The following is a 16,724-nucleotide window of genomic DNA, read 5'->3' as shown; positions in this document are numbered from 1 at the left end:
AATTCTAGGCTTTTTAGAACATTTGACCATAGGTATCAATTTTGGGTGTGAATGTATGGTTACTGTTTGTAAAAGAGATGTGCTATGATTCTTAACAGCAATCCAATAGTCTTCATAAAATATACACAGGTGTCTAAAAATCCCCATGAAAACAAATAGTGAATTAACAGAATGATATTTCTGTTTGGCTTTAACTTCATGTAAGAGATTAGTTTATTTAAGGAAATAAATGTCTGAAGAAATGCCAGCATAATTCTCCTCATCTAATTCTTTTGTATCCTCATTACTAAATGCCCCATCACCCCACCCAAAATGTAAGCATATGGTCAATATCTTATTTCTTTTTTATTTTTTCTTAAATTTCAGACAACCAGTTATCTCTTTTTTTTCCTCAGCCAATGACTAGGAAAGATATTTGTCTTTTCAGCCGTGTTGGGTATACACTTGGACTCAGATGCTTGATAATCATTTTGCAATTAGTCAAGGCACAAACTGAAACAGATGTTACTTCTAAGGAGTATGCAACTGGAACTAAGTGTTAAGTAAGCAATTAAGTCACACATAGCTGTATCAAAGGACAATCTTATTTTGTTTTACTAGGGTCTTCACAGAACTAAACTGAACATGTGGATCCCTTTCTCAAAACCTATAAAATCCTATATACTCACAGTTTCATTCCTAATAAACCTGTTTGAAAAGTTCAGTCTATTTTTTTCATGAGCTGCAAGCATTTTTTGTTGCTAAGCAATCTAATAAAGACAGTGCATATTCTTTGAGTAGATTATACTAAATTCAATTTAGTATGTCAGTGTTTACCAAGTAAAAGAGGTATAAATTGTTTTGGAAACAGGATTCAGTATAATCTCTTTTTGAATCAATTTCGAGCTACGGAATTCTAACTATTTTATCATAGGATAAGACCAATTTAAGTTTAGCAAAACCTACAGTACAGTACAGTCTCTAATCACAATTTAAATCTCTTAATCCTACCATGCAAGACATATTGAAAGATATAATAATATATAGAAAACCCTTTGCAACTGAGTTATAAAAACCCAGTTCATTCCTACTATGTTTTTCTTTCCTGTGTGTTTCTTTCCTATGTGTCTTTTTTACCGCCCCCCCCACCACAGCTCACTTCTGACACTTCTAGTGACCAATGTATGGGGTTTTTTCCTCCCACATCAAGAGATTCTGTGACACCAGCTGGATGAGCTATAATTTAACTCAGTTCTGACACTATCTATAGTCCCACAAGACTGCTCTCACCCCAATTCAGATGCCAGTTGCAAGTAGTAAGTTCCTAGGTGACCCACAACTTCTGTTCTGTTTGGATACGATCGGAGGTTCCCACGAAGCCCTCCTCAGGTTCACTTAATTTGCTAGAGAGGTTCACAGAACTCAGGGAGACACTTACATTTACCAGTTTATTAAAGGATAGGATAAAGGATGCAGGTAGATGAAGAGATTCACAGGGCAAGGTCTAGGAGGGTCCCAAATGCAGGAACTTCTGTCCCTGTGGAGTTGAGATGCGTCACCCTCCCAGTATGGGGATATGTTTACAACCTGGAAGCTATCCAAACTTGCTACTACTGGAATTTTATGGAGGCTTTCTCATGTAGGCATGATCAATTATTAATTCCATTTCTAGCTTCCCTCCCCTCTCTAGATAAGTAGGGTCTGAGGCTGAAAATTTCAAGTTTCTAATCATGGCTTGGTCTTTGTGAAGACCAACCCCCATCCAGGAGCCATCCAGGGTCCCACCCAGAGTCTCCTCGTCTGATCCAAAGATGCACCAAGTGCTCTTATGTCTTAGGAAATTTAGGAGCCCTGTTCCAGGGGTAGAGACCAATACAGGTGGTCTCTGACTTATGATGGTTCAAATTAAGATTTTAAACTTTATGATGTTGTGAGAGCAATCCACATCCAGTAGAAACTGTACTTTGAACTTTGAATTTTGATCTTTCCCCAGGCTAATGATATGTGATATGATCCTCTCTTGTGATGCCAGGCAGCGGCAGCTCCCAGTCAGCCACACGATCATGAGGAAAAACAGCTGATGCAACCATTCTGTGCCCAGACAACCATTCTGTTTTTCATTTCCAGTACAGTATTCAATAAACTACATGAGATAGTCAACATTTTATTATAAAACAGGCTTTGTGTTAGATGATTTTGCCCAACTGTAGGCTAATGTTAGTATTCTGAGTACATTTAAGATAGGCTAGACTAAGGTATGATGTTCATACCTTCAACTTATGATAGGTTTATTAGGCTGTAACCCATCATAAATTGAGGAAGATCTAAATATATATTTTCTATAATATCACAACAACCCTCACGCTTAAGACCCTATGAGCCAAGGAGGGGACTGAGAAGAAAAAAATAAATATAGCTTGCATTATCGCTTCTGCCTCTCATTTTATAAGTGGGTCCAGGGCTAATTCCACATTTAACCAAAGAAGCCAATCCTTTAATACCTAAAAGCTGTAAATGGATATTTACCAAAATATTCCCCTGCCAAACAGCAACAACAACATAGTAACAAACCCTGTTTCCTGACAGGCTATCTCAGGCACAAATATTTCATAATTATTCATAATTTTTTAGATAAAGATATAGAAGATCTGTTTTACAGCAGATTACTTCTCCTGGAGTGGTTGAACTTAAAAGTATTTTTATTGATAGGAATTACTTGAATAGGTAATTTTTCAATTACAAAAATTAGAGTCACTAAAGCACAGGACAAGTAAAATTTAACAGAGATGAGACAACAGGGGAAAATGTCTGAATTTCAATTGAGCCAGGGTATTTGTCATGATTGTCAGGGTGGTAATCTATTGGCAGACAGTGGTGGGGAAGAAGATGTAGAGAGAAGCATTGTAAGAACAACCTTATCTAGATCCTTGATACACAGAGAGTGGTCCATGGCTAGTATCATCTAGGGATTTGTTAGGAATGCAGAATCACAGGCCTCCTGTAAGATTTACTGAATTCTAATCTGTACTTATCAAGATCCCAAATTCATAGGAATATTAATGTCTGAGAAGTGCTGATCTACATGTCAAGTTGGTCTAGAACTAGCCTAGCTGTATAAGATTTGAATAATGAGTTTTGACCTTTCATGGTGTGCAAAGTCCAGTCGAGTGAAATGATTTTGATGGGTTGTTTGGCCACAGCTCATAAGCAGCTCCATGAGCAACACACACAGGAGTTTACAGATTTGCTGCCGCTTGCAATTTGTGCTGATTAACATCAATTAGATAATTTTTCCAATCATTCTGACTGAAAAGAGAGGCAGATTGGGATAATGACAACGTGGGCACTTGAATTATATAGCTCTGAGTTAAATCCTTCATGGTTTGAGTAAGGTATATAAACACTTTGAATTTCAACTTCTACTTCTATAAGTTGGGAAATATAATGTCTATTTTGTAGGATTATGTGAAGATTAAATTAGATAAATTATAGAAATTTCTTGATATAAATCCAGAAACATATTTAGGTTTCCTGGTGTGTGTGTGTGTATCCTATACAGCTGTACATTACTTGCATTAGAGATATATGTGTCATATATCTCTAATGCAAATATATACAACTGTATTTTAAATATGTATACATAACATTTACATATATTTTAGATATATATGTATGTATATATAAAGTCTATATACATATCCTATAGTTGGTATGTATATAAATGCATATATACATATATTTATATATTCTTTGTAGTTGGTTTTATATGCATATTTTATATGCATATCCTATATAGTTATAGATATATATGCATATGCACATATATAATTGAGAATATGCATATTCTCTTGCACATGGTCTCTTTCCAACTGTTTTTTCATCCATCAGGGACTGTCCACACATCCTCCCTCTATTAGGATAGTTTCGATAGTTTCTTACACAGCATGTTGCCTGGTAATACAACCTAAGTTTCTAAAATAAAAAAAGCAAGAACTGTCAGGCCTTCTTAACTGAGAAGGACCTGAGCTGGAACTGGGCAGCATCATTTCTTGTACATTTTATTGGTAAAAGCATCTCAGGAGGCCAGCAGAAATTCAAGATGGGCAAACTACTACATGGTACAAATACTGGGAGGTGTAGTTCATGTGGATTATAAATGTAACACACTACACAGATATCTCAGCGGCGTAATAAGTGTTTAGTCAATGCTTTTAGACCTAGAGAACATTTATAAAAATGTGAACTAAAATAGGAAGAGAGAAATAACAGAAAACCTGGAACATTAACTTGAAGTTATTCCAAGATACCTAGTTGAGTTATACTGAGGGTAATATTAATTGGTATGTAACTCATTGGAGTTCTAGAATATTATAGGAGAAATAGTATAGTTAGTTTACATAAACTTAGAATTCTTTTTTGCTCATCTCAAATTGTCCAGGACCCATTACTGGAATAGATCATGTTTCTCCTAAGTGTGGCCTGCATTATTATAATCCTGCAAACTTTTCTTTTAAAAAGTGTGTTGGAGGAAATAAGTGGTCAAGTAAGTGTAAAATACTGTACTATATTTATTCCACATAAGCGTATTTTAAAAAAACATTTATACCAATAAAGGGAACGTGTTCGCCTTTGTTTAATTCAGGATTGCCAAGACTTTTTCCCTCCACAAAACCAAATAGCATCCTTAACAAAATACCTTGGGAAATGCTAGAATCGTTTCTACACTAAAATCAATTTGGGAAGTAAATTTTCATCAAGAACTGTAAGGTTTATATAAATGCTAAGATTTTAGGAATTATCTTTTTTTCCTTGTTACTAGCTGGAGAATTTTTGTGACATGTATCCATGTAATCCTTCTCATTTTGTGCTCTTATTCTTACAGAAATTCTCATTTAAAAAATTTTACTTTTCCTTAGGAGAGGCCAAGGTAGATAAGAATTTTCTGCAAACTATCCTTCTTTGAGGGGTCAACCAATGGCCCCAATTCTTGCTCTGCTCACCCGTTCCTCTGTATCCCACAGTATTTCCTCAACAGGGAGTTTCCTCTTGGCTCCTTCCCTTGGCTTTGCTCAGCAGCCAGGATGAATGCGGAGTACTAATAGGAATGTTTTGTACTACAGTGTGCCAAAAAGATATTGTCAGACTGCAGGCCAGATCTCAGGATATACTCAGGATGAATGCGGAGTGCTAATAGGAATATTTTGTACAGCAGCCAGGATGAATGTGGAGTACTAATAGGAATGTTTTGTACTACAGTGCGCCAAAAAGATACTGTCAGACTGCAGGCCAGACCTCAGGATATACTCTCCTGCTGCCAGTGTTTGCTTCCCAGTGATGACTTCTGAGAGCAGAAGCAGCCAAGGAGGCGAGCAAGAGGAGGGATCTTGGATCTGGTGCCGGCTTGCTTGCCGCACTCCAACTATTGGTTCCTGCTCATGCAAAATGCTTCTCTTTGCCCCTCATCCTCCCAGTATCTCTCCTGAGCATGTGTGGGAACTGCAGCCAAAAAAATCTTCCCATCTTAATAAGGGAGAAATAGAAAGCAGAGAGCAAGAATGTCCATTTTCCCAGCACTGAAGAAGACAAAAATGGGTATCGACAACACCATTTTAATATCTTACTGGAAATCTCTTTGAGAGGGTCTCATGTTTTCCAGATCACTATTTTTTCCACCTAGTTAGCAGTGCCTCAAGGTAGTATTGTGTTAAGTTTTAAATGTAGAGCCAATTTAAAACTTTTCTATTACACTTTGGAGTAAGTACCATTATGTACATTTTTATAAATGAAGCAACTAAAGCTTCAAAAGGTTAAGTAGTTTGCACAGGGTCAAAAATTCACAACTAAAATTCAGATTCAACTGAAAGTTTGCCTGCCTTCCCTTCCCTAACCACACTATGTTGATACCTAGACTCACTTTAATAATTCACTTTGGAAAACTGACCCTTTGGATAAAAGCCAATTGACAATGGAATGGAGGATATGTTACTAATCACTGAAGTAACAGATTTTCACATTCATTTTTTTCTTAAAAAATGCAACAACAAGAACTTCCCTGGTGGCACAGTGGTTAAGACTTCACACTCCCAATACAGGGGGCCCGGGTTCAATCCCTGGTCAGGGAACAAGATCCCACAGGCATGCTGCAACTAAGAGTTCGCATGCCACAACTAAGGAGCACACTGCTGCAACTAAGGAGCTGGTGAGCCAGAACTAAGGAGCCTGCCTGCCGCAACTAAGACCTGGTGCAACAAATAAATAAATATTTTTTAAAAATTGTCATTCATTTATAAAAAAATGTGACAACATATTCTTATGGCCTATTATTTGTCTCCACTAGGAGTGGGTGCAAGTTTTAGGGCTGAATCTTATTCAATTTTGTAGGTGCTCATTAAGTAAAAGAATATAAAATTACAATATGAAATTGAGTACAGAATTTATATTTACAATGAGATCACAAATACCTATAAATTACAAATTTATGAAAGCTGACGAATACCACAAGTGTTATAAAAATTCAAGTATGTCTGACACATCATGATAACACTTTTTTTCTTATATATTTAGCTGTACTCACCCCGTCCCTGTACTTTCACGTAATAATGCCAGGTAAGTTAGTACAGTGGGCAATACGAATATTCCTGGAAGCTACTCCTACACCTGAAAAATGTCTTAGCTAGTCACAGAAATGAATATAAATTGTATCTTCTACTAAATGCAAACTAAATGTACCCCAAACTCTCCTTCCCTTTAGTTAGATACAAAAATTGTCTATAGCCACTCCAAACCTAATGTGAGGGAAGTATGATGAAGAGGAAGTTAAAATAAAAAGAGACGGATGATTATTGTCAACTGTTCATTCCTCCCTGTAATAGAATTGAATATACATCCTTACATGTTGCCATGGGGCTTGCCTGTGCAGCTGGTCAGAAAAGCATCAGGCCCACATCATTGACTTTGGCTGCAGCCATGTGGCCAGTGGAAAGTTGATGGACGTGACACCACATCCAGGCTGAAGATTTCCATGCAGTTATGTCGACTGATTCAGGATCTCCTGCTCCTGTTCCACACTATGTGGAAAACATGTCCTAAATAGTGGCTTCCTCTTCAGTTTGGGATAAAAATAAGATATGTGGAAGCAGTCCCAGATATACGCAACAGAGCCACAGGCAATCTGCAGCCAAACCACTGCAGACACACAGCTCGTATACAATTTAACAAGAAATAAAATTTTCTAATTTTTTAAAAGCTACTAAGACACTTTAGCACAAGCTAACTAATTCAAGAAACATAAAAGTTAGATACCAGTCCATTCAGCTGGCCTTTTTAAAAGTATTAAAGCTCACACATATATTAGAATAAGCAAAAATATTTTTAAAAAATCACTTATATAGCTCCAAGGATAAGAGTCTAAGGATGCAAATAGGGGTAAGGGCCCAGAACTGTCCAGACTGTACTAGACATGCCTCAATAGGCTGCTCTATCAGCGTGTAGAAAGGATGCCCTCATTCTCAAAGAAAGAACACAGGATTGAATGCACAGTATGTGATCCTGACAGTCTCCCTGAAAGCTTAATCATTTTCAAACACTCAGAAATGTAGACATGTTTCTTGCTGTAAATACTATGTCTCAGTAAAAGTAGAAGAATCAGAAGAAGATTGTCTTAGAATAATACCGCTTTTCAGAAGATGAAGAATACATCGGTTTAAACACATTGTAAACTATAACATTAAAGCAAAGTATGGATGGGGGCAAATTCTTAGATGGTTAGTGAGGTTATGAGAAGCCCTGATAACTTACCAGCAAATACTATAAATCATACCATAATATTTAATATGGAGTATTTATCATATATCTGCTTCCACAGTATAGGTAACATAGAACTGACTGAGATGCATTTCCCTACTGACAGTTCTTTTCAGTCCCATCATCATCATCGTCATTATCATCTTTATTGTTATCACCATGGCAACCAGTTAAGTGTCTATTATATTCTGCAACACAGGTACATGTGCACATAAAATTCTCAAAATGCATTTAGATTAGGATATTGATTTTATACCAAAATCTTTCAAATAAAAGGATGCTTTTGAGTCAATGTCAATGTTTATATTTGAACTTATTTCTCTAATTGTTTTGATTTCAATATGATACCTGCTTGCTCAATCAAATTCATATGCATGTATAAACTTAATGAGCGTTGAATCATAAACCATAACCCATGCGCTTAAAGGAAAAATAAAAAATGCCTGAAAATACAAAGCAATAAGTGAAAGACTAATACATAAATTTGGAGACACAAGTCATATGAGCTACAGTGATTAATGAAGTCTCACAGGGGAGTTAAGTCAGACACTGGAGTCCAAAAGTACATAAATAGGTAAAGAGGAAGAAGCAAATGTTCCAGGCCATGGTAGCAATTTGATCGAGGATATAGAAAAGGAACAAACAAGATAAGGTCAGAAAATAATGAGAAAACATCCATCAATCCACCTAAAGCAGAGAAATCAGAAAACAGAACAATGGAAAATGAAAGCCATGACAAATGCAGCAGAACTGAATTCAAAGGTGCAGAATATATAGTGAGGGATCTAAAGTTTTTGAGAGATAAATGAAGATTTAGGATAAAGGAGACATTGAAGACAGGACTGTGTTGGCCTGGGCTATGCAGGGATACATGAGTATCAAAATGGACATATTTGCTACTTTCCTGGGCTCAAAGACTCCTGGGACTGGTCAGCCAGCAGGAGTAGCAGGAAGCGGGAGCAGACTGGACATGTGAGAATGGGAAAACTGAGGTTCATGCTCAGAGTATGACCAAGACAAAGGCAATCAGGGTTTTAAGAGACAGCATTTGTTGGGTGCCGTAAGCCCAGGATGTGGTGAGGCTCCAAATGAACTTCCTGGTCCAATCACCTTCAGGAAAATAAGTGGGCCTGATTCTGCATGTTCTGCCTGTGTGGGCTCTTAAAGATGAAATTCCAGAGGGCCAGGGAAGAGAAAGGCAGACCAAAAGAGGTCATGATTGACACATGTATTATGAATTAATGTCAACATGGCGTAAGTGACAGATGAATGTAGGTAGATTAATTAGACACAAAGATATTTGTGTATAACTATGATGTAGAAGTTCCCTGTGTAGACAGCATTAAAAATGGCAGCTAAAATTCACTGAGGTCTTGCTTTGCCACACACTAAGCTAAGCATCTTAATTGTCATAGAAAATTCTTTTTACCGGCAAAGTTACTAAGGCTTAGTGAAGTTAGGCTACCAAAGGTCACAAAACTACCAAAGATGGAGCCAGAGCAAGTCATGGTGTGTCGAAATGCAGAGACCTTCTCTTGAACAGGACACCACGTTGTCCCTCACAGTTTTGTTTGGTTCTTTTAACCTCTTTATTGGAGTATAATTGCTTTAAAATAGTGTGTTAGTTTCTGCTTCATAACAAATTGAATCAGCTATACATATACATATAGCCTCACATCTCCTCCCTCTTGCATCTCCCTCACACCCTCCAAATCTCACCCCTCTAGGTGGTCACAAAGCACCGAGCTGATCTCCCTGTGCTATGCGGCTGCTTCCCACTAGCTATCTGTTTTACATTTGGTAGTGTTTATATGTCCATGCCACTCTCTCACTTTGTCCCAGCTTACCCTTCCCCCTCCCCGTGTCCTCAAGTCCGTTCTCTACATCTGCGTCTTTATTCCTGTCCTGCCGTAGGTTCTTCAAAACCATACTTTTTTTAGATTCCATATATATGTGTTAGCATACGGTATGTGTTTTTCTCTTTCTCACTTCACTCTGTATGACAGTCTCTAGGTCCATTCACCTCACTCTAAATAACTCAGTTTCGTTCCTTTTTATGGCTAATATTCCATTGTATGTATGTGCCATATCTTTATCCATTCATCAGTTGATGGAAACATAGGTTGCTTCCATGTCCTGGCTATTGCAAAAGGGGCTGCAATGAACATTGTGGTACATGACTCTTTTTGAATTATGGTATTCTCAGGGTATATGCCCAGTAGTGGAATTGCTGGGTTGTATGGTAGTTCTATTTTTAGTTTTTAAAGGAACCTCCATACTGTTCTCTATAGTGGCTGTATCAATTTACATTCCCACCAACAGTGTAGGAGGGCTCCCTTTTCTCCACACCCTCTCCAGCATTTATTGTTTGTAGATTTTTGGATGATGGCCATTCTGACCGGTGTGAGGTGATACCTCATTGTAGTTCTGATTTGCATTTCTCTAATGATTAGTGGTGTTGAGCATCCTTTCATGTGTTTGTTGGCAATCTGTATATCTTCTTTGCAGAAATGTCGATTTAGGTCTTCTGCCCATTTCTGGATTGGGTTGTTTGTTTATTCAATATTAAGCTGCATGAGCTGCTTGTATATTTTGAAGATTAATCCTTTGTCAGTTGCTTCATTTGCAAATATTTTCTCCCATTCTGAGGGCTGTCTTTTCGTCTTTTTTATCGTTTCCTTTGCTGTGAAAAAGCTTATAAGTTTCATTAGGTCCCATTTGTTTATTTTTGTTTTTATTTTCATTTCTCTAGGAGGTGGGTCAAAAAGGATCTTGCTATGATTTGTGTTATACAGTGTTCTGCCTATGTTTTCCTCTGAGAGTTTTATAGTGTCTGGCCTTGTATTTAAGTCTTTAATCCATTTTGAGTTTTCTGTGTATGGTGTTAGTGAGTATTCTAATTTCACTTTTTTTTTTGCTGTACACGGGCCTCTCACTGTTGTGGCCTCTCCCGTCATGGAGCACAGGCTCCAGACGTGCAGGCTCAGCGGCCATGGCTCACAGGCCCAGCTGCTCCGCGGCATGTGGGATCTTCCCGGACTGGGGCACGAACTCGTGTCCCCTGCATCAGCAGGCGGACTCTCAACCACTGCGCCACCAGGAAAGCCCCTAATTTCATTCTTTTACATGTAGCTGTCCAGTTTTCCCAGCACCACTTATTGAAGAGGGTGTCTTTTCTCCATTACATATTCTTGCCTACTTTATCAAAGATAAGGTGACCATAAGTGTGTGGGTTTCTCTCTTGGCTTTGTATCCTGTGCCATTGATCTATATTTCTGTTTTTGAGCCAGTACCATATTGTAGCTTTGTAGTATAGTCTGAAGTCCGGGAGACTAATTTCTCCAGCTCTGTTTTTCTCTCTCAAGATTGCTTTGGCTATTCAGGGTCCTTTGTGTTTCCATACAAATTGTGAAATTTTTTGCTCTAGTTCTGTGAAAAATGCCAGTGGTAGTTTGAAAGGGATTGCACTGAATCGTAGATTGATTTGGGTAGTATAGTCATTTTCACAATGTTGATTCTTCCAATCCAAGAATATGGTATATCTCTCCATCTGTTTGTATCATCTTTAATTTCTTTCATCAGTGTCTTATAGTTTTCTGCATACAGGTCTTTTGTCTCCATAGGTAAGTTTATTCCTAGGTATTTTATTCTTTTTGTTGCAATGGTAAATGGGAGTGTTTCCTTAATTTCTCTTTCAGATTTTTCATAATTAGTGTATAGGAATGCAAGAGATTTCTGTGCATTAATTTTGTATCCTGCAACTTTACCAAATTCATTCATTAGCTCTAGTAGTTACCTGGTAGCATCTTTAGGATTCTCTATGAATAGTATCATGTCATCTGCAAACAGTGACAGCTTTACTTCTTCTTTTCCCATTTGGTTTCCCATTATTTCTTTTTCTTCTCTGAGTGCTGTGGCTAAAATGTCCAAAACTATGTTGAATAATAGCGGTGAAAGTGGACAACCTTGTCTTGTCCCTGATCTTAGAGGAAATGGTTTCAGTTTTTCACCATTGAGAATGATGTTGGCTGTGGGTGTGTCATATAAGGCCTTTATTATGTTGAGGTAAGTTCCTTCTATGCCTACTTTCTGGAGGGTTTTTATCCTAAATGGGTGTTGAATTTTGTCGAAAGCTTTATTTGCATCTATTGAGATGATTATATGGTTTTTCTCCTTCAACTTGTTAATATGGTGTATCACATTGGTTGATTTGCATATACTGAAGAATCCTTGAATTCCTGCAATAAATGCCACTTGATCATGGTGTATGATCCTTTTAATGAACTGTTGGATTCTGTTTGCTAGCATTTTGTTGAGGATTTTTGCATCTATGTCCATCAGTGATACTGGCCTGTAGTTTTCTTCCTTTCTGACATCTTTGTCTGGTTTTGGTATCAGGGTGATGGTGGCCTCGTAGAATGAGTTTGGGAGTGTTCCTCCCTCTGCTATATTTTCGATGAGTTTGAGAAGGATAGATGCTAGCTCTTCTCTAAATCTTTGAGAGAATTTGCCTGTGCAGCCATGTGCTTCTGTGCTTTTGTTCGTTGGAAGATTTTTAATCACAGTTTCAGTTGCAGTGCTTGTGACAGGTCTGCTTATATTTTCTATTTCTTCCTGGTTCAGTCTGTGAAGGTTGTGCTTTTCTAAGAATTTGTCTATTTCTTCCAGGTTGTCCAATTTCTTGGCATATAGTTCCCTGTAGTAATCTCTCATGATCCTTTGTATTTCTGCAGTGTCAGTTGTCACTTTTCCTTTTCCATTTCTAATTGTATTGATTTGAGTCTTCTCCCTTTTTTTCTTGATGAGTCTGGTTATTGGTTTATCAATTTTGTTTATCTTCTCAAAGAACCATCGTTTACTTTTATTGATCTTTGCTACTGTTTCCTTCATTTCTTTTTTCATTTATTTCTGATCTGATCTTTATGATTTCTTTCCTTCTGCTAACTTTGGGGGTTTTTCTGTTCTTCCTTCTCTAATTGCTTTACGTGTAAGGTTAGGTTTTTTATTTGAGATGTTTTTTGTTTCTCGAGGTAGAATTGTATTGCTATAAACTTCCCTCTTAGAACTGCTCTTGATGCATCCCATAGGTTTTGGGTCGTTGTGTTTTCATTGTCATTTGTTTCTAGGTATTTTTTTGATTTCCTCAGTGATCTCTTGGTAATTAAGTAGTGTATTGTTTAGCCTCCATGTGTTTGTATTTTTGACAGATTTTTTCGTGTAATTGACATCTAGTCACATAGTGTGGTTGTTGGAAAAGATACTGATATGATTTCATTTTCCTTAAATTTACCAAAGCATGATTTGTGACCCAAGATATTATCTGTCATGGAGAAGGTTCCATGAGCACTTGAGAAGAAAGTGTATTCTGTTGTTTTTGGATGGAATGTCCTATAAATATCAATTAAGTCCATCTTGTTTAATGTATCATTTAAAGCTTGTGTTTTCTTATTTATTTTCATTTTGGATGATGTGTCCATTGGTGAAAGTGGGGTGTTAAAGTCCTGTACTATGATTGTGTTACTGTCAATTTCTCCTTTTATGGCTGTTAGCATTTGCCTTATGTATTGAGGTGCTCCTATGTTGGGTGCATAAATATTTACAATTGTTACATATTCTTCTTGGATTGATCATTATGTAGTGTCCTTCCTTTGTCTATTGTAATAGTCTTTTTTTAAAGTCTATTTTGTCTGATATGAGAATTGCTACTCCAGCTTTCTTTTGACTTCCATTTGCATGGAATATTTTTTTCCATCCCCTCACTTTCAGTCTGTATGTGCCCCTAGGTCTGAAGTGGGTCTCTTGTAGACAGCATATATATGGGTCTTGTTTTTGTATCCATTCAGCCAGTTTATGTCTTTTGGTTGGAGCATTTTATCCATTTACATTTAAGGTAATTATTGATATGTATGTTCCTACTGCCATTTTCTTAACTCTTTTGTTTTTGTTATTGTAGGTCTTTTCCTTCTCTTTGTTTCCTACCTAGAGAAGTTCCTTTAGCGTTTGTTGTGAAGCTGCTTTGGCGGTGCTGAATTCTCTTAGCTTTTGCTTGTCTCTAAAGGTTTTAATTTCTCCATCAAATCTGAATGAGATCCTTGCTGGGTAGAGTAATCTTGGTTGTAGGTTTTACCCTTTCATCACTTTAAATATGTCCTGCCACTCCCTTCTGGCTTGCAGAGTGTCTGCTGAAAGATCAGCTGTTAACCTTATGGGGTTTCCCTTGTATAATATTTGTTGTTTTTCCCTTGCTGCTTTTAATTTTTTTTCTTTGTATTTAATTTTTGATAGTTTGATTAATACATGTCTTGGCGTGTTTCTCCTTGGATTTATCCTGTATGGGACTCTCTATGCTTCCTGGACTTGCTGACTATGTCCTTTCCCATATTAGGGAAGTTTTCAACTATAATCTCTTCAAATATTTTCTCAGTCCCTTTCTTTTTCTCTTCTTCTTCTGGGACCACTATAAGTCGAATGTTGGTGCATTTAATGTTGTCCCAGAGGTCTCTAAGACTGGCCTCAATTCTTTTCATTCTTTTTTTTTTATTCTGCTCTATGGTAGTTATTTCCACTATTTTATGTTCCTGGTCACTTATCCATTCTTCTGCCTCAATTATTCTGCTACTGATACCTTCTAGAGAATTTTTAATTTATTTTGTTGTTCATCACTGTTTGTTTGTTCTTTAGGTCTTCTAGGTCCTTGTTAAACGTTTCCTGTATTTTCTCCATTCTATTTCCAAGATTTTGGATCATTTTTAGTATCATTACTCTGAATTCTTTTTCAGGTAGACTGCCTATTTCCTCTTCATTTGTTTGGTCTGGTGGGTTTTTACCTTGCTCCTTCATCTGCTGTGTGTTTCTGTGTCTTCTCATTTTGCTTAACTTACTGTGTTTGGGGTCTCCTTTTCGCAGGCTGCATGTTCATAGTTCCTGGTGTTGTTAGTGTCTGCCCCCAGCGGCTAAGGGTGGTTCAGTGGGTTGTGTAGGCTTCCTGGTAGAGGGGACTGGTGCCTGTGTTCTGGTGGATGAGGCTGGATCCTGTCTTTCTGGTGGGCAGGACCGCATCTGGTGGTGTGTTTTGGGGTGTCTGTGACCTTATTATGATTTTAGGCAGCCTCTCTGCTAATGGTGGTGGTTGTGTTCCTGTCTTGCTAGTTGGCTGGCACAGGATATCCAGCACTGTAGCTTGCTGGTCATTGACTGGAACTGGGTCTTGAGATATAGATTTCTGGGAGAGCTTTCGCTGTTGGATATTATGTGGAGCTGGGAGGTCTCTTGTGGACCAATGCCCTGAACTCAGCTCTCCCACCTCAGAGGCAGAGGCTGACACCCAGCTGGAGCACCAAGACCCTTTCAGCCACACAGCTCAGAAGAAAAGGGCGTAAAAAAGAAATAAATAAATAAAATAAAGTGATTAAAATAAAAATAACTATTAAAAATAAAAAGAAAATTAAAAAGTACAAAAATGAAAAAGAAAGAAGAGAGCAGCCAAACTAAAAAACAAATCCCCCAATGATAACAAGTGCTAAAAACTATACTAAAAAACAAACAAAAAAACGGAACAGACAGAACTCTAGGACAAATGGTAAAAGCAAAGCTATACAGACAAAATCACACAAAGAAGTATACACATACACACTCACAAAAAGAGGAAAAGGAATAAATATATGTATCTGTATATTAAAAAAAAAGGAAGAGAGGAACCAAATCAATAAACAAATCTACCAATGATAATAAGCTTTAAATACTAAGATAAACATAAAACCAGAAACAAATTAGATGCAGAAAGCACACCCCAAGTCTATAGTTGCTCCCTAAGTCTACCGCCTCAATTTTGGGATGATTTGTTTTCTATTCAGGTATTCCAGAGATGCAGGGTAGATTAAGTTGATTGTGGAGATTTAATCTGCTTCTCCTGAGGCTGCTGGGAGAGATTTCCCTTTCTCTTCTTTCTTTGCACAGCTCCTGGGGTTCAGCTTTGGATTTGGCCCGGCCCCTGCATGTAGGCCGCCTGAGAGCATCTCTTCTTTGCCTAGACCGGATGGGGTTAAAGTAGCAGCTGATTCGGGGGCTCTGGCTCACTCAGGCCAGGGGGAGGGAGGGGTACGGAATGCGGTGCAAGCCTGTGATGGCAGATGGCAGCATGACTTTGCACCAGCCTGAGGCGGATCACAGGACCCTGGCAGTGGCGGGCTGCACAGGCTCCCGGGAGGGGAGGTGTGGATAGTGACCTGCGCTTGCACACAGGCTTCTTGGTGGCTGCAGCAGCAGCCTTAGCATTTCATGCCCATCTCTGTTGTCCGTGCTCATAGTCATGGCTCACGCCCATCTCTGGAGCTCGTTTAGGCAGTGCTCTGAATCTCCTTTCCTTGTGCACCCAGAAACAGTGGTCTCTTGCCTCTTAGGCAGTTCCAGCCTTTTTCCTGGACTCCCTCCCAGCTAGCTGTGGCTCACTAGCCCCCTTCAGTCTGTGTTCAGGCAGCCAACCCCAGTCCTCTCACTGGGATCTGACCTCTGAAGCCCAAGCCTCAGCTCCCAGCCCCCACCCGCCCCGGCAGGTGAGCAGACAAGCCTCTCAGGCTGGTGAGTGCTGGTCGGCACCGATCCTCTGTGTGGGACTCTCTCCGCATTTCCCGCCGCACCCCTGTTGCTGCGCTCTCCTCCATGGCTCCCAAGCTTCCCCCTGGCCACCCCCCATCTCCACCAGTGAAGGGGCTTCCTAGCGTGTGGAAACGTTTCCTCCTTCACAGCTCCCTCCCAGAGGTGCAGGTCCTGTCCTTATTCTTTTGTCTCTGTTTTTTCTTTTGCCCTACCCAGGTACGTGGGGAGTTTCTTGCCTTTTGGGAGGTCTAAGGTCTTCTGCCAGCGTTCAGTAGGTGTTCTGTAGGAGTTGTTCTACATGTAGATGTATTTCTGATTCATTTATGGGGAAGAAGGTGATCTCCACG

Source organism: Mesoplodon bidens (genome assembly GCF_964165515.1).
Source record: "Mesoplodon bidens genome assembly, chromosome: 10".
In the NCBI taxonomy this organism is placed as follows: Eukaryota; Metazoa; Chordata; class Mammalia; order Artiodactyla; family Ziphiidae; genus Mesoplodon; species Mesoplodon bidens.
The sequence above is the reverse complement of the archived record's forward strand: the minus strand, read 5'-3'. Positions refer to the sequence as shown.